This window comes from Haliotis asinina, chromosome 10, assembly GCF_037392515.1.
Source record: "Haliotis asinina isolate JCU_RB_2024 chromosome 10, JCU_Hal_asi_v2, whole genome shotgun sequence".
NCBI classification, from domain to species: domain Eukaryota; kingdom Metazoa; phylum Mollusca; class Gastropoda; order Lepetellida; family Haliotidae; genus Haliotis; species Haliotis asinina.
In genome coordinates this window covers 35,182,607-35,203,609 of record NC_090289.1, presented here as the reverse complement: position 1 = coordinate 35,203,609, position 21,003 = coordinate 35,182,607, and the positions used below count along the sequence as shown (strand labels likewise).

The following is a 21,003-nucleotide window of genomic DNA, read 5'->3' as shown; positions in this document are numbered from 1 at the left end:
CCTCTGCAAGTCACACAACCCAACTAGCGACTGTGTCCCAATATCAGATGTAAACTATTACACCTCTGCAAGTCACACAACCCAACTAGCGACTGTGTCCCAATATCAGATGTAAACTATTACATGTCTGCAAGTCACACAACCCAACTAGCGACTGTGTCCCAATATCAGATGTAAACTATTACATGTCTGCAAGTCACACAACCCAACTAGCGACTGTGTCCCAATATCAGATGTAAACTATTACATGTCTGCAAGTCACACAACCCAACTAGCGACTGTGTCCCAATATCAAATGTAAACTATTACATGTCTGCAAGTCACACAACCCAACTAGCGACTGTGTCCCAATATCAGATGTAAACTATTACACCTCTGCAAGTCACACAACCCAACTAGCGACTGTGTCCCAATATCAGATGTAAACTATTACATGTCTGCAAGTCACACAACCCAACTAGCGACTGTGTCCCAATATCAGATGTAAACTATTACATGTCTGCAAGTCACACAACCCAACTAGCGACTGTGTCCCAATATCAGATGTAAACTATTACATGTCTGCAAGTCACACAACCCAACTAGCGACTGTGTCCCAATATCAAATGTAAACTATTACACCTCTGCAAGTCACACAACCCAACTAGCGACTGTGTCCCAATATCAGATGTAAACTATTACACCTCTGCAAGTCACACAACCCAACTAGCGACTGTGTCCCAATATCAAATGTAAACTATTACACCTCTGCAAGTCACACAACCCAACTAGCGACTGTGTCCCAATATCAGATGTAAACTATTACACCTCTGCAAGTCACACAACCCAACTAGCGACTGTGTCCCAATATCAGATGTAAACTATTACATGTCTGCAAGTCACACAACCCAACTAGCGACTGCGTCCCAATATCAAATGTAAACTATTACACCTCTGCAAGTCACACAACCCAACTAGCGACTGTGTCCCAATATCAGATGTCAACTATTACATGTCTGCAAGTCACACAACCCAACTAGCGACTGTGTCCCAATATCAGATGTAAACTATTACACCTCTGCAAGTCACACAACCCAACTAGCGACTGTGTCCCAATATCAGATGTAAACTATTACATGTCTGCAAGTCACACAACCCAACTAGCGACTGTGTCCCAATATCAGATGTAAACTATTACATGTCTGCAAGTCACACAACCCAACTAGCGACTGTGTCCCAATATCAGATGTAAACTATTACATGTCTGCAAGTCACACAACCCAACTAGCGACTGTGTCCCAATATCAGATGTAAACTATTACACCTCTGCAAGTCACACAACCCAACTAGCGACTGTGTCCCAATATCAGATGTAAACTATTACACCTCTGCAAGTCACACAACCCAACTAGCGACTGTGTCCCAATATCAGATGTAAACTATTACATGTCTGCAAGTCACACAACCCAACTAGCGACTGTGTCCCAATATCAGATGTAAACTATTACATGTCTGCAAGTCACACAACCCAACTAGCGACTGTGTCCCAATATCAGATGTAAACTATTACATGTCTGCAAGTCACACAACCCAACTAGCGACTGTGTCCCAATATCAGATGTAAACTATTACACCTCTGCAAGTCACACAACCCAACTAGCGACTGTGTCCCAATATCAGATGTAAACTATTACATGTCTGCAAGTCACACAACCCAACTAGCGACTGTGTCCCAATATCAGATGTAAACTATTACATGTCTGCAAGTCACACAACCCAACTAGCGACTGTGTCCCAATATCAGATGTAAACTATTACATGTCTGCAAGTCACACAACCCAACTAGCGACTGTGTCCCAATATCAGATGTAAACTATTACATGTCTGCAAGTCACACAACCCAACTAGCGACTGTGTCCCAATATCAGATGTAAACTATTACATGTCTGCAAGTCACACAACCCAACTAGCGACTGCGTCCCAATATCAGATGTAAACTATTACACCTCTGCAAGTCACACAACCCAACTAGCGACTGTGTCCCAATATCAGATGTAAACTATTACATGTCTGCAAGTCACACAACCCAACTAGCGACTGTGTCCCAATATCAGATGTAAACTATTACATGTCTGCAAGTCACACAACCCAACTAGCGACTGTGTCCCAATATCAGATGTAAACTATTACATGTCTGCAAGTCACACAACCCAACTAGCGACTGCGTCCCAATATCAGATGTAAACTATTACACCTCTGCAAGTCACACAACCCAACTAGCGACTGTGTCCCAATATCAGATGTAAACTATTACATGTCTGTAAGTCACACAACCCAACTAGCGACTGTGTCCCAATATCAGATGTAAACTATTACATGTCTGCAAGTCACACAACCCAACTAGAGACTGCGTCCCAATATCAGATGTAAACTATTACATGTCTGCAAGTCACACAACCCAACTAGCGACTGTGTCCCAATATCAAATGTAAACTATTACACGTCTGCAAGTCACACAACACAGCTAGCCACAGGGTAAACGATTACACGTTTGCAACTCACACAACCCTGCTGGTGACTGTATTCCAATACAAGATGTGAAGTATTACACGTCTGCAAGTCACACAACCCACCCTGCCACAGTGTCCCAATATACAAGTACATGTATTACACGACTGTAAATCACATAAGCTAAGCAGCGACTGCGTCCCAATATCAGATGTAAACTATTACATGTCTGCAAGTCACACAACCCAACTAGCGACTGTGTCCCAATATCAGATGTAAACTATTACACCTCTGTAAGTCACACAACCCAACTAGCGACTGTGTCCCAATATCAGATGTAAACTATTACATGTCTGCAAGTCACACAACCCAACTAGCGACTGTGTCCCAATATCAGATGTAAACTATTACATGTCTGCAAGTCACACAACCCAACTAGCGACTGCGTCCCAATATCAGATGTAAACTATTACACCTCTGCAAGTCACACAACCCAACTAGCGACTGTGTCCCAATATCAGATGTAAACTATTACATGTCTGCAAGTCACACAACCCAACTAGCGACTGTGTCCCAATATCAGATGTAAACTATTACATGTCTGCAAGTCACACAACCCAACTAGCGACTGCGTCCCAATATCAGATGTAAACTATTACATGTCTGTAAGTCACACAACCCAACTAGCGACTGTGTCCCAATATCAGATGTAAACTATTACACGTCTGCAAGTCACACAACACAGCTAGCCACAGGGTAAACGATTACACGTTTGCAACTCACACAACCCTGCTGGTGACTGTATTCCAATACAAGATGTGAACTATTACACGTCTGCAAGTCACACAACCCACCCAGCCACAGTGTCCCAATATACAAGTACATGTATTACACGACTGCAAATCACATAAGCTAAGCAGCGACTGTGGCCCAATATGCGAGTATTACCCACCTGCAAGTTAACAACCCTGCTAGCGACTGTGTCCCAATATGAAATATAGTCTATTACACGTCTATCACACAACGTTGCTAGCGACTGTGTCCCAATACGAAATATAGTCTATTACACGTCTATCACACAACCTTGCTAGCGACTGTGTCCCAATATGAAGTATAGTCTATTACACGTCTATCACACAACCTTGCTAGCGACTGTGTCCCAATATGAAATATAGTCTATTACACGTCTATCACACAACCCTGCTAGCGACTGTGTCCCAATATGAAATATGGTCTATTACACGTCTATCACACAACCCTGCTAGCGACTGTGTCCCAACCAATATGAAATATAGTCTATTACACGTCTATCACACAACCCTGCTAGCGACTGTGTCCCAATATGAAATATAGTCTATTATACGTCCATCACACAACCCTGCTAGCGACTGTGTCCCAATATGAAATATAGTCTATTACACGTCTATCACACAACCTTGCTAGCGACTGTGTCCCAATATGAAATATGGTCTATTACACGTCTATCACACAACCTTGCTAGCGACTGTGTCCCAATATGAAATATAGTCTATTACACGTCTATCACACAACCTTGCTAGCGACTGTGTCCCAAAATGAAATATAGTCTATTACACGTCTATCACACAACCTTGCTAGCGACTGTGTCCCAATATGAAATATAGTCTATCACACGTCTATCACACAACCCTGCTAGCGACTGTGTCCCAATATGATATATAGTCTATTACACGTCTATCACACAACCCTGCTAGCGACTGTGTCCCAATATGAAATATAGTCTATTACACGTCTATCACACAACCCTGCTAGCGACTGTGTCCCAATATGAAATATAGTCTATTACACGTCTATCACACAAACCTGCAAGCGACTGTGTCCCAACCAATATGAAATATAGTCTATTACACGTCTATCACACAACCCTGCTAGCGACTGCCTCCCAATATGAAATATAGTCTATTACACGTCTATCACACAACCTTGCTAGCGACTGTGTCCCAATATGAAATATAGTCTATTACACGTCTATCACACAACCCTGCTAGCGACTGTGTCCCAATATGAAATATAGTCTATTACACGTCTATCACACAACCCTGCTAGTGACTGTGTCCCAATATGAAATATAGTCTATTACACGTCTATCACACAACCCTGCTAGCGACTGTGTCCCAAACAATATGAAATATGGTCTATTACACGTCTATCACACAACCCTGCTAGCGACTGTGTCCCAAAATGAAATATAGTCTATTACACGTCTATCACACAACCCTGCTAGCGACTGTGTCCCAATATGAAATATAGTCTATTACACGTCTATCACACAACCCTGCTAGCGACTGTGTCCCAATATGAAATATAGTCTATTACACGTCTATTACACAACCCTGCTAGCGACTGTGTCCCAATATGAAATATGGTCTATTACACGTCTATCACACATCCCTGCTAGCGACTGTGTCCCAATATGAAATATAGTCTATTACACGTCTATCACACAACCCTGCTAGCGACTGTGTCCCAATATGAAATATAGTCTATTACACGTCTTCAAATCTCACAACCTTGCTAGCGACTGTCCCAATATGAAATATAGTCTATTACACGTCTATCATACAACCCTGCTAGCGACTGTGTCCCAATATGAAATATAGTCTATTACACGTCTATCACACAACCCTGCTAGCGACTGTGTCCCAATATGAAATATGGTCTATTACACGTCTATCACACAACCCTGCTAGCGACTGTGTACCAACCAATATGAAATATAGTCTATTACACGTCTATCACACAACCTTGCTAGCGACTGTGTCCCAATATGAAATATAGTCTATTACACGTCTATCACACAACCCTGCTAGCGACTGTGTCCCAATATGAAATATAGTCTATTACACGTCTATCACACAACCCTGCTAGCGACTGTGTCCCAATATGAAATATAGTCTATTACACGTCTATCACACAACCCTGCTACCGACTGTCCCAATATGAAATATAGTCTATTACACGTCTATCACACAACCCTGCTAGCGACTGTGTCCCAATATGAAACATAGTCTATTACACGTCTATCACACAACCCTGCTAGCGACTGTGTCCCAATATGAAATATAGTCTATTACACGTCTATCACACAACCCAGCTAGCGACGTCGACTGTGTCCCAATATGAAATATAGTCTATTACACGTCTATCACACAACCCTGCTAGCGACTGTGTCCCAACCAATATGAAATATAGTCTATTACACGTCTATCACAGAACCCTGCTACCGACTGTGTCCCAATATGAAGTGTTGTCTATTACACGTCTATCACACAACCCTGCTAGCGACTGTGTCCCAATATGAAATATAGTCTATTACACGTCTATCACACAACCCTGCTAGCGACTGTGTCCCAATATGAAATATAGTCTATTACACGTCTGTCACACAACCTTGCAAGCGACTGTGTCCCAATATGAAATATAGTCTATTACACGTCTATCACACAACCCTGCTAGCGACTGTGTCCCAATCAATATGAAATATAGTCTATTACACGTCTATCACACAACCTTGCTAGCGACTGTGTCCCAATATGAAATATAGTCTATTACACGTCTTCAAATCACACGACCTTGCTAGCGACTGTGTCCCAATATGAAATATGGTCTATTACACGTCTATCTCACAACCCTGCTAGCGACTGTGTCCCAATATGAAATATAGTCTATTACACGTCTATCACACAACCCTGCTAGCGACTGTGTCCCAATATGAAATATGGTCTATTACACGTCTATCACACAACCTTGCTAGCGACTGTGTCCCAATATGAAATATAGTCTATTACACGTCTATCACACAACCCTGCTAGCGACTTCGTCCCAATATGAAATATAGTCTATTACACGTCTATTACCAACCCTGCTAGCGACTGTGTCCCAATATGAAATATAGTCTATTACACGTCTATCACACAACCCTGCTAGCGACTGTGTCCCAATATGAAATATACTCTATTACACGTCTATCACACAACCTTGCTAGCGACTGTGTCCCAATATGAAATGTTGTCTATTACACGTCTATCACACAACCCTGCTAGCGACTGTGTCCCAATATGAAATATAGTCTATTACACGTCTATCACACAACCCTGCTAGCGACTGTGTCCCAATATGAAATATAGTCTATTACACGTCTATCACACAACCCTGCTAGCGACTGTGTCCCAATATGAAATATTGTCTATTACACGTCTATCACACAACCCTGCTAGCGACTGTGTCCCAATATGAAATATAGTCTATTACACGTCTATCACACAACCCTGCTAGCGACTTCGTCCCAATATGAAATATAGTCTATTACACGTCTATTACACAACCCTGCTAGCGACTGTGTCCCAATATGAAATATAGTCTATTACACGTCTATCACACAACCTTGCTAGCGACTGTGTCCCAATATGAAATATACTCTATTACACGTCTATCACACAACCTTGCTAGCGACTGTGTCCCAATATGAAATGTTGTCTATTACACGTCTATCACACAACTCTGCTAGCGACTGTGTCCCAATATGAAATATACTCTATTACACGTCTATCACACAACCTTGCTAGCGACTGTGTCCCAATATGAAATATAGTCTATTACACGTCTATCACACAACCCTGCTAGCGACTGTGTCCCAATATGAAATATAGTCTATTACACGTCTATCACACAACCTTGCTAGCGACTGTGTCCCAATATGAAATGTTGTCTATTACACGTCTATCACACAACCCTGCTAGCGACTGTGTCCCAATATGAAATATAGTCTATTACACGTCTATCACACAAACCTGCTAGCGACTGTGTCCCAATATGAAATATAGTCTATTACACGTCTATCACACAACCTTGCTAGCGACTGTGTCCCAATATGAAGTGTTGTCTATTACACGTCTATCACACAACCCTGCTAGCGACTGTGTCCCAATATGAAATATAGTCTATTACACGTCTATCACACAACCCTGCTAGCGACTGTGTCCCAATCAATATGAAATATAGTCTATTACACGTCTATCACACAACCTTCCTAGCGACTGTGTCCCAATATGAAATATAGTCTATCACACGTCTTCAAATCACACGACCTTGCTAGCGACTGTGTCCCAATATGAAATATGGTCTATTACACGTCTATCTCACAACCCTGCTACCGACTGTGTCCCAATATGAAATATAGTCTATTACACGTCTATCACACAACCCTGCTAGCGACTGTGTCCCAATATGAAATATACTCTATTACACGTCTATCACACAACCCTGCTAGCGACTGTGTCCCAATCAATGTGAAATATAGTCTATTACACGTCTATCACACAACCTTCCTAGCGACTGTGTCCCAATATGAAATATAGTCTATTACACGTCTTCAAATCACACGACCTTGCTAGCGACTGTGTCCCAATATGAAATATGGTCTATTACACGTCTATCTCACAACCCTGCTACCGACTGTGTCCCAATATGAAATATAGTCTATTACACGTCTATCACACAACCCTGCTAGCGACTGTGTCCCAATATGAAATATACTCTATTACACGTCTATCACACAACCTTGCTAGCGACTGTGTCCCAATATGAAACATGGTCTTATTACACGTCTATCACACAAACCTGCTAGCGACTGTGTCCCAATATGAAACATGGTCTTATTACACGTCTATCACACAACCTTGCTAGCGACTGTGTCCCAATATGAAATATAGTCTATTACACGTCTATCACACAACCCTGCTAGCGACTGTGTCCCAATATGAAACATACTCTATTACACGTCTATCACACAACCTTGCTGGCGACTGTGTCCCAATATGAAACATGGTCTTATTACACATCTATCACACAAACCTGCTAGCGACTGTGTCCCAATATGAAACATGGTCTTATTACACGTCTATCACACAACCTTGCTAGCGACTGTGTCCCAATATGAAACATGGTCTTATTACACGTCTATCACACAAACCTGCTAGCGACTGTGTCCCAATATGAAACATGGTCTTATTACACGTCTATCACACAACCTTGCTAGCGACTGTGTCCCAATATGAAATATAGTCTATTACACGTCTATCACACAACCTTGCTAGCGACTGTGTCCCAATATGAAATATAGTCTATTACACGTCTATCACACAACCCTGCTAGCGACTGTGTCCCAATATGAAATATACTCTATTACACGTCTATCACACAACCTTGCTAGCGACTGTGTCCCAATATGAAACATGGTCTTATTACACGTCTATCACACAAACCTGCTAGCGACTGTGTCCCAATATGAAACATGGTCTTATTACACGTCTATCACACAACCTTGCTAGCGACTGTGTCCCAATATGAAACATGGTCTTATTACACGTCTATCACACAAACCTGCTAGCGACTGTGTCCCAGTATGAAACATGGTCTTATTACACGTCTATCACACAACCTTGCTAGCGACTGTGTCCCAATATGAAACATGGTCTTGTTACACGTCTATCACACAACCTTGCTAGCGACTGTGTCCCAATATGAAACATGGTCTTATTACACGTCTATCACACAACCTTGCTAGCGACTGTGTCCCAATATGAAATATAGTCTATTACACGTCTATCACACAACCTTGCTAGCGACTGTGTCCCAATATGAAATATAGTCTATTACACGTCTATCACACAACCCTGCTAGCGACTGTGTCCCAATATGAAATATAGTCTATTACACGTCTATCACACAAACCTGCTAGCGACTGTGTCCCAATATGAAACATGGTCTTATTACACGTCTATCACACAACCTTGCTAGCGACTGTGTCCCAATATGAAATATAGTCTATTACACGTCTATCACACAACCTTGCTAGCGACTGTGTCCCAATATGAAATATAGTCTATTACACGTCTATCACACAACCTTGCTAGCGACTGTGTCCCAATATGAAACATGGTCTTATTACACGTCTATCACACAACCTTGCTAGCGACTGTGTCCCAATATGAAATATAGTCTTATTACACGTCTATCACACAACCTTGCTAGCGACTATGTCCCAATATGAAATATAGTCTATTACACGTCTATCACACAACCTTGCTAGCGACTGTGTCCCAATATGAAACATGGTCTTATTACACGTCTATCACACAACCTTGCTAGCGACTGTGTCCCAATATGAAATATAGTCTATTACACGTCTATCACACAACCTTGCTAGCGACTGTGTCCCAATATGAAATATAGTCTATTACACGTCTATCACACAACCTTGCTAGCGACTGTGTCCCAATATGAAATATAGTCTATTACACGTCTATCACACAAACCTGCTAGCGACTGTGTCCCAATATGAAACATGGTCTTATTACACGTCTATCACACAACCTTGCTAGCGACTGTGTCCCAATATGAAATATAGTCTATTACACGTCTATCACACAACCTTGCTAGCGACTGTGTCCCAATATGAAATATAGTCTATTACACGTCTATCACACAACCTTGCTAGCGACTGTGTCCCAATATGAAACATGGTCTTATTACACGTCTATCACACAACCTTGCTAGCGACTGTGTCCCAATATGAAATATAGTCTTATTACACGTCTATCACACAACCTTGCTAGCGACTGTGTCCCAATATGAAATATAGTCTTATTACACGTCTATCACACAACCTTGCTAGCGACTGTGTCCCAATATGAAATATAGTCTTATTACACGTCTATCACACAACCTTGCTAGCGACTGTGTCCCAATATGAAATATAGTCTTATTACACGTCTATCACACAACCTTGCTAGCGACTGTGTCCCAATATGAAATATAGTCTTATTACACGTCTATCACACAACCTTGCTAGCGACTGTGTCCCAATATGAAATATAGTCTTATTACACGTCTATCACACAACCTTGCTAGCGACTGTGTCCCAATATGAAATATAGTCTTATTACACGTCTATCACACAACCTTGCTAGCGACTGTGTCCCAATATGAAATATAGTCTATTACACGTCTATCACACAACCTTGCTAGCGACTGTGTCCCAATATGAAACATGGTCTTATTACACGTCTATCACACAACCTTGCTAGCGACTGTGTCCCAATATGAAATATAGTCTTATTACACGTCTATCACACAACCTTGCTAGCGACTGTGTCCCAATATGAAACATGGTCTTATTACACGTCTATCACACAACCTTGCTAGCGACTGTGTCCCAATATGAAATATAGTCTATTACACGTCTATCACACAACCCTGCTAGCGACTGTGTCCCAATATGAAATATAGTATTATTACACGTCTATCACACAACCTTGCTAGCGACTGTGTCCCAATATGAAATATGGTCTTATTACACGTCTATCACACAACCTTGCTAGCGACTGTGTCCCAATATGAAATATAGTCTATTACACGTCTATCACACAACCTTGCTAGCGACTGTGTCCCAATATGAAACATGGTCTTATTACACGTCTATCACACAACCTTGCTAGCGACTGTGTCCCAATATGAAACATGGTCTTATTACACGTCTGTCACACAACCCTGCTAGCGACTGTGTCCCAATATGAAACATGGTCTTATTACACGTCTATCACACAAACCTGCTAGCGACTGTGTCCCAATATGAAACATGGTCTTATTACACAACCTTGCTAGCGACTCTCTCAATCTCAGATGTAGACAATTTCCCAATCATATGGCAAAAGAAGCAATCAGTCAGAACACAAAATCTTAAATACTCTTTTTCCCGAATGCACTCATCCTAAGTTCATGTCACACTAGAAACATGATGCTGCCTCCATTATATATCCGTACAGTGGTGACTTTGAATATTTTCTCTATCTATTTCATATGTTTTGGAGGAGTACATTTGACATCCGTGTATGTGACTCATAATAAAAAGAGAACATAACCCCACAAGCGGTTGCAACGACCGTCCATGGTTATAATGATCCTTATGTTCGTAGGTAACCCTGTCTGTCGAATTCATTTTAAAAAATAGTAATAATCAGGTGTGTTGGTGTGTCGATGAGCCTACGATGATGGAATATGTATATTTATCAGTCAGTATCCACAATACTACAACTCAACATTCCGGCTTGACATATTTGTACCTGGTCTGGGAATAAACTTCAAGGTCACATGCAACCAAAAAATCAAACATAATTAAAACATATTAATTTTATCACTTATTCATGACACATAATATACACTGCTGCTTTTAAAAAAACCAAATAAACAAAATTATAAGCGTACAATCGCGATTCAAAATTACAATATTTTGTACTTGGGCTTACTTCCCCCGAAACGAAGCCCTCGGGAGACCGAACCCAGTCACAGCGGGTGGATATGCACTCAAGTGTAACGACGGCTTCCGATTGGCTGTTTCATTTGCTGATATGCTGAGGGTTCATTGTGTGTACAGAAAGATGATATGTTTGATGGGCATTTTAGAAGTATAGCCAGTCACAAGAAAGTAAGATTCTTTATGGATAACAACCTCTTTTTGTGTACTTGATGCGTCGTTTCAGTATGGATTCATATACTGTTGTCAAACAAAATCATATACACTAAAAGAAGTCGTTATCCATGAAGAATGTATATAGAGATGTTGGGTTTGGCAAATACATGTTCTCTGAATTTGCGTTTGATCCAATCAAAAATCATGTCAGTAGAGATGGTAAACTACTGCGTGGCTCGAATCTGTCATTCGTACAAGTACAAAGCAGGACTTGAAACTGACAAGAGTTTACACCAGTTTCCGTCAGATCCAGTCATCCGAAAAAAATTAATGTAGTTTGTTTGCAGCCCACAGACATAAAAACATGTCATGTGTATCACACGTGCCTAATTACATAACGTGGCAGACACGGGACTCGGGTACACGAGTCATAATTCAACTTATTTTCTTTATGTCGTATAGTCTGATAGGTGTTAAGTTCAAATTGCACGTGGTCAATGATTGAAGCTGTGTATTGCATGTTGTCTTTAGCAGACAGGCAGACAGACATATAGGTGTGAATAAACCAGACATTGAGCTTTCTCTGTGACTGAGACTGCTTACCACAATCAACAAGTTTTTTTACGTAACGAGTAGATTATTTACTTGTTGTGTACACAACCAAGATTAGACTACTGCTCACGACCTCAGACTCTGGGCATGCATACTGTTTCAAGCTCCGCGAACCTATTCACTGCGCATGCGTTATGGACGCAGCGCAGCACAGCTGTTGAAACCAGTTTCCCCCCCAGCGCTGGGGGGAATTTAGTGAAACGTTTGAACTCCGATTTCGCGGGCTTTTTTTTCATCGCGTTTTTTTTCAACTTTATAGGTTGAATTGGCATTTTTTATGATTTGTTTCGGTAACTGCATACCGAGAGGTACAATAATCTGCCAAGTTGTGTTTTACGTTGCATGTGACCTTTCAGAAACCCATTTCGTAGGAGGCGACTAACGGGATCGGGTGGTCAGGCTCGCTTACTTGGTTGGCACATGTCATCGTATCCCTATTGCGTACATCGATGCTCATGTTGTTGATCACTGGATTGTCTGCTCCCGATTATTTGTGGCAACCATAAGCTATCATTTAAATCATTAATACTTACCTTAAAGACTTGTGCTTTCCTAGAAGAGGATGTTTGTGAACGTTTACTTAACTGACAACCTGGCTTTTCCTGAGTGTTTTAATCCTCGTCGACTGTCCATTTGGGACAACACTTGGCAACAGTCTATGTGCTTCATACTGTTGGCGATTACGTAATAGTCAGAAAGAAATGTGTGGCTCAATGATAGTGCCTATATATGGCAATATTTAAGGTGAGCTACAAAGCTATCGCAGTCTTGTATGAAGCTATATATATGACAGCTGGGTAGTGAATTGATCAGCCGGTTGCTGCAGCAGTCACAAAATGAAGTTCACTCTATTCCTTTGCGTGGTGGCGAGCTCGTGGACAGAGTTCATGGTGCATGCGAGAGGTACGTTATGACTGTTAAAAACTACTCATTGATTAAAGTTAATACTTACAGTGATTTGCTGGAAGGGATGAACAGTAGACTACCTTTATCTAGAACGTGCTCATAATGAACTGAATTATGTGTGCATGCCCAGAATAAAAAGTTTAGCCTATTTCAAAACTAACTGAAAAGCACTAAACCAAATTATGATAATTGTTGTTTGTTTTCTTGAAAGATTTCCTATCAGACAACTTTATTTGCAAAAATACTGACTGGCGCTTTTTTAAGTGTGTATTTCGTAATTGATAAATTGAATACACATGTCATGATGTTTCTCCCATTGCATTCACGAGAATGAAATTCCAAATTGATAGTCAATAATTATTTCGTAAAGTTCACGTGTTTAAAGGTTGTGATTTGTTTTAATTTTAGAAGGATTTTACATGTACTTATATCAGTTCTTAAGTTAATAATGGACCTGCTGTTTTAGATAATCCCCGATACCTATCTCAGCAAGTGTATACACTTGAGTAATCTGTTTCAAGCATATCCTACTCTATAACCGCACCAAACCGAATCCATTCAATACTGAAGAAATTCTGCTTTGTGAGAAATGTGTACATGAGAAGAAAGAGAGCGCAAGTCGTATTTTAATATAATCCACTTCTGCGTATATCAATGCAATTGCACCCCTTAATTTAAAAATAAGTAAACGTCAATTTTTACGAGAGTAGATTCACATACGCCAATGTACAAAGTACGAAAAGTCTCTGTTAAATTACAAATTAAATCGAAGCACGAGCAATTACTACAGAAAATGCAAATAAACAAGAATCATATCCAGAGACCCTTTTGAATACTCGTGATGACATTTGGACGAGCAGGAAATGTCCGTCTTCTTGATGCTGTAAGTGTCTCAATTCTTAAATCTGGTATATCCATAAATAGTCCGCATCCTATCGTTGTGTAGCTTTATATTCTGCTAGATAATATCTTCACGAAATAATATTTATAGATATTGCATTAGTTCATAATATATATATAGATACTGCATTAGTTCATAATATATATAGATATTGCATTTGTTCATAATATTTATAGATATTGCATTTCTTCATAATATTTATAGATATTGCATTTGTTCATAATATTTATAGATATTGCATTAGTTCATAATATTTATAGATATTGCATTTGTTCATAATATTTATAGATATTGCATTAGTTCATAATATTCATAGATAATGCATTAGTTCATAATATTTATAGATATTGCATTAGTTAATAATATATAAAGATATTGCATTTTTTCATAATATTTATAGATATTGCATTAGTTCAAATTATTTATAGATATTGCATTTCTTCATAATATTTATAGATATTGTATTACTTCATAATATTTATAGATATTGCATTAGTTCATAATATATATAGATATTGCATTAGTTCATAATATTTATAGATATTGCATTACTTCATAATATTTATAGATATTGCATTAGTTCATAATACTTATAGATATTGCATTAGTTAATAATATATAAAGATATTGCATTTTTTCATAATATTTATAGATATTGCATTTCTTCACAATATATATAGATATTGCATTAGTTCATAATATTTATAGATATTGCATTAGTTCATAATATCTATAGATATTGAATTAGTTCATAATATTTATAGATATTGCATTAGTTCATAATATCTATAGATATTGAATTAGTTCATAATATTTATAGATATTGCATTAGTTCATAATATTAATAGATATTGCATTAGTTCATAATATTTATAGATATTGCATTAGTTCATAATATTTATAGATATTGCATTTCTTCATAATATTTATAGATATTGCATTAGTTCATAATATCTATAGATATTGCATTTGTTCATAATATTTATAGATATTGCATTAGTTCATAATATCTATAGATATTGCATTTTTTCATAATATTTATAGATATTGCATTAGTTCAAATTATTTATAGATATTGCATTTGTTCATAATATTTATAGATATTGCATTACTTCATAATATTTATAGATATTGCATTAGTTCATAATATATATAGATATTGCATTAGTTCATAATATTTATAGATATTGCATTACTTCATAATATTTATAGATATTGCATTAGTTCATAATATTTATAGATATTGCAATAGTTAATAATATATAAAGATATTGCATTTTTTCATAATATTTATAGATATTGCATTTCTTCACAATATATATAGATATTGCATTAGTTCATAATATTTATAGATATTGCATTACTTCATAATATCTATAGATATTGAATTAGTTCATAATATTTATAGATATTGCATTAGTTCATAATATCTACAGATATTGAATTAGTTCATAATATTTATAGATATTGCATTAGTTCATAATATTTATAGATATTGCATTAGTTCTCAATATTTATAGATATTGCATTAGTTCATAATATTTATAGATATTGCATTTCTTCATAATATTTATAGATATTGCATTAGTTCATAATATATATAGATATTGCATTTGTTCATAATATTTATAGATATTGCATTAGTTCATAATATCTATAGATATTGCATTTGTTCATAATATTTATAGATATTGCATTTTTTCATAATATTTATAGATATTGCATTAGTTCTCAATATTTATAGATATTGCATTTGTTCATAATATTTATAGATATTGCATTAGTTCATAATATTTATAGAGATTGCATTAGTTCATAATATTTATAGAGATTGCATTTGTTCATAATATTTATAGATATTGCATTAGTTCATAATATTTATAGATATTGCATTAGTTCATAATACCTATAGATATTGCATTTGTTCATAATATTTATAGATATTGCATTAGTTCATAATATTTATAGATATTGCATTAGTTAATAATATATAAAGATATTGCATTTTTTCATAATATTTATAGATATTGCATTTCTTCACAATATTTATAGATATTGCATTAGTTCATAATATTTATAGATATTGCATTACTTCATAATCTCTATAGATATTGAATTAGTTCATAATATTTATAGATATTGAATTAGTTCATAATATCTATAGATATTGAATTAGTTCATAATATTTATAGATATTGCATTAGTTCATAATATTTATAGATATTGCATTAGTTCTCAATATTTATAGATATTGCATTTCTTCACAATATATATAGATCTTGCATTAGTTCATAATATTTATAGATATTGCATTAGTTCATAATATCTATAGATATTGAATTAGTTCATAATATTTATAGATATTGCATTAGTTCATAATATTTATAGATATTGCATTAGTTCATAATATTTATAGATATTGCATTTGTTCATAATATTTATAGATATTGCATTTGTTCATAATATTTATAGATATTGCATTAGTTCATAATATTTATAGATATTGCATTAGTTCATAATATTTATAGATATTGCATTTCTTCATAATATTTATAGATATTGCATTAGTTCATAATATTTATAGATATTGCATTAGTTCATAATATTTATAGATATTGCATTTCTTCATAATATTTATAGATATTGCATTAGTTCATAATATTTATAGATATTGCATTTCTTCATAATATTTATAGATATTGCATTTCTTCATAATATTTATAGATATTGCATTAGTTCATAATATTTATAGAGATTGCATTTGTTCATAATATTTATAGATATTGCATTAGTTCATAATATCTATAGATATTGCATTTGTTCATAATATTTATAGATATTGCATTAGTTCATAATATTTATAGATATTGCATTAGTTCATAATACCTATAGATATTGCATTTGTTCATAATATTTATAGATATTGCATTAGTTCATAATATTTATAGATATTGCATTAGTTCATAATATTTATAGATATTGCATTAGTTCATAATATTTATAGATATTGCATTAGTTCATAATATTTATAGAGATTGCATTTGTTCATAATATTTAAAGATATTGCATTTGTTCATAATATATATAGATATTGCATTTGTTCATAATATCTATAGATATTGCATTAGTTCATAATATTTATAGATATTGCATTAGTTCATAACATATATATAGATATTGCATTAGTTTGTTTATAACTGTGCTACTGTCCTTTGTAGACAGAGATTTAATTATAGTCACATTGTTCTCATCGCGATGTGGCCTATGCAACACTTGTATACACCACATCCATCTTCTATTGGCTTCCCTCTACCTACACAAACCTCATCTATTGATAAACAACTCACTATCGCCTCATCCCTCATTTGTTCTCTGAGCATGTCAGACTCTACGGATATATTTGTGATAAGTCCTATCGTGTTGATTTCAGGTCCACTGGTTTATTTCCGGGCGATTCTGCCTAAGGACTCTACTTACGGACTTCGCAGTACCATCGTATTTAGCCAAGTGGAGGCAAACTATGGTTCAGGGTATAACCCTCATTCCGGGGTTTTCCATGCTCCATTTGCAGGTGTTGTACCGACATCAGTATCATATTCGTATCAATGAGCTTGTGTTCTAATGTGCCATCGTGACTGATACCTCAACAGCGATTGTATAATCTGGCATAAAATCTAGGAAGTCCTTAGAGAACGGTTGTCAATGTACCTAAATATTATTTAAATACAATATTTATTTATTTATTTATTTATTTATTTATTTATTTATTTATTTATTTATTTATTTATTTATTTATTTATTTATTTATTTATTTATTTATTAAAGCAAATCTTTTGCACAGATTTTCCAAAAACATTAAACAGAAAGAATTTCCTCTATCTAAATGAGTCAGCCCTCAGCGCACTGAGTATCTGTTCATTAATGTGACTGAAGAACATATCCATACTGGCATCATATTTATTAGCCCGGGAGTAATACCAGCAGATATCGACATGCAGACTAAGCATCAATCCTTTCTGATTAATACTTGTCTAACTTTCCAGTCGTATCAAAATAAATATAAACACTGACTTATGAATTCAAAAGTTCTGTCACGGAAACTATTAGCAAAATTTCAACGGCGTATTACGGGCATTTATGGGCGAACTACAACTTATGCTATGTACATGTGTTTCGGTAGGTCTCTATCTGATGAAATGCCAACTTGAAACAACTAACCACGGCGTTTCTGAGTTCTTCCTGGAGAAACAGGGATCAGCACAGTCGGTGCTCGTCATACACCATCGTTACAGCACCAAGACTATGAGCGCTATCATTCAACTGAACGTGGGAGACCACGTTCTTGTGAGAAAGGTTTTTGACGACAAAAACGCCCCACTGAGAGGTGGGGTGTGGTCGCAGTTCTCTGGATATCTGCTACAGAAACACTGAATCAGTGCGTCCTTGGATAAAATGTCTTCAGACTAACCAAACCATTAATGAAATGTCATGTTAAATCATTCATGACGCAATCATGTTAAAAGTTTGAAATAAACTTAACTGTTCACTGCTATTTGGCATCTATTCTCTTTTTGAGTTGAACGTAATAGTTTCTTTTCAATTAGTTTAGCTTGAACTCGGCGAGCTGTCAACGTGGTAATGCTGTTTGATCATTCACATCACCCAAATGGTCTCAGGCGCCATTACCTACAGATTACTATCTGATTGTCAATACGACTGCCTCATTAAAAGCTGGTTGATCCCAAATTTCTGTTCAACATTCAGCATTCAACAAATAGATGGTACGTATGAAAGCGTGAAGCCTAGGTTGCGCAATGTTCACGACTAGTCAACGTAAGTGGGACGAAGATTATACGTATCAGAATTTTCGAATATTTAAAAATTTCCTTTGCTCACTGGTACGTAGCCCTGCAGAGTTTATGCACACTTCACAGGGGTTTAATCAGGCTTCTCTCCACCGTAAGTGAATCGGCTGAGTCAGGGTTTAACCGTAAGTTACCCAGGGGCGATCGTGAGAAATCGTGATAACTGTATAGGTCAACCGTGTACGACAAAGGACACATTTGGCAAAGAACTAACGGCCACGCGCTGCGTTTACATTAGGCCACGAATTGATGCGAACCTAATACCGTAGTAGATCTTCATAATCATGGAATTTGTTTCAGTGTGAGGGACTCAAATACATGCGCCATTCGTCACTTTTCCCACATAACAAGCATCGAGATGGGATGTGAAATCCTACCAGAAGGGCAGGAGTAGCTATTCGGCTTGTCCCGAAATAACACGAGCTGATCACAAATGATACACGCACGTGTGTTTGTTGATATAATGTCTGTCACTGGTCCAAATGAGCATATTGCTAACGCTCTAGGGGGCTTGTTGTGGTGAAGGTACGTGCATAGGCGCCCGACACTGGTACATATTTGGAAGTATGACCTAAATAAATTATATGTTGTATATAGATCTTATATATTTAGGTCATACTTCCAAATATATATCAGAGTCAAGCGCCTATGGGTACGTGCTCCAGCAGCAGTTTTTGGAATTTTTTTATAACTTTAATCTTTTACACTGGGCAAATATTACGGCTTGCCTTTAGAATCCCTCACCAAAGAAGCGCACTTGAAATGAAACATATATATATCTTGTTGTTCCAGAATGTTGTTACAATTCACGAACTGTCCCAATGCTAAACTGTGACATTGCAATATTGTTGCACAAATGTATTGCACCCACTCCCTCGGCTATAACGTACTGATGTCATTTTCTTATTGGTTTGTAAGGCTTCAGCGGAAAAGACCCAAGCATTAAAATTACAATATGAGGGGAAAGGGAAACTTGTAAGGCTTCAGCGCAGTGCTTGTGTTTGTGTTTTGTCTCTCTCAACACCACCCAACACCCACTAGCTTTTGACAACATGATATTTATGGTATATTATGTGAAAACAACGTTTCTCCCGCTCTTAACAATATTTCAACGGGAGACAGAAGAAGTGGGCGTCACTCATAGTATCTAAGTAGGGAATCGAACCCACTGCGAGCCAACACTTGAACAACTAGGCCACATTACCTCTCCGTTTACATGGAGGAATGTATCAACTTTTCCCATGTTTCCACGTGGCCGTATACTTTGAGGGAATGTGTTCACACAATACACTCATCAGATATGGAGTCTACATAGAGCATATACCATATGTGCCCTTGTGCAGAAAAAAGGTGTTCCCTTTTAGCAATATCCCTGCAAAATTACGGCGGAGGACACCAGAAATTCGTTTCACGCACTGTACCCATATGGTGCATCAAACACGAGTCTTCGGCGTGACGAGCAAACACTTTAACCACTAGGCTACCCTACCTGAAGAGACAAAACATGCGGAAACAATTGCTCTCTTAGACGTATGTACACAGCACGTACATATATCGATTTTCTACCCGTTTAATATTTCAAAAGAGTCCTAATTCCATCTGCAAAACACTATGCCCTAGTTGCAGTGGCTGTTCGTGGGTTCGAATCCCAGATTCACCCCGACTATGGAGTCCGTGGATCATTGTTCACAATATTTGTCCAGTCTCAGTTATTTACAACCCGC

The 21,003-nt window shown here is 37.4% G+C and overlaps 1 long non-coding RNA gene across 2 annotated transcripts in view; it reads left to right on the top strand.

Annotated features, from left to right (window-relative positions):
- The window catches only part of LOC137298559 (uncharacterized), a 33,659-nt gene extending 14,693 nt beyond the window's left edge, over positions 1 to 18,966 (top strand). The window contains exons 1-3 of one of the 2 annotated variants that reach the window (XR_010957757.1): positions 13,404 to 13,510; positions 17,845 to 17,985; positions 18,595 to 18,966. This is a non-coding gene — a long non-coding RNA (uncharacterized lncRNA). Of the gene's footprint in view, positions 1 to 13,403; positions 13,511 to 17,844; positions 17,986 to 18,594 lie in introns of those variants that run through there. The other variant, XR_010957758.1, reaches the window with a different exon arrangement.
- Positions 18,967 to 21,003: the final 2,037 nt, after the last annotated feature.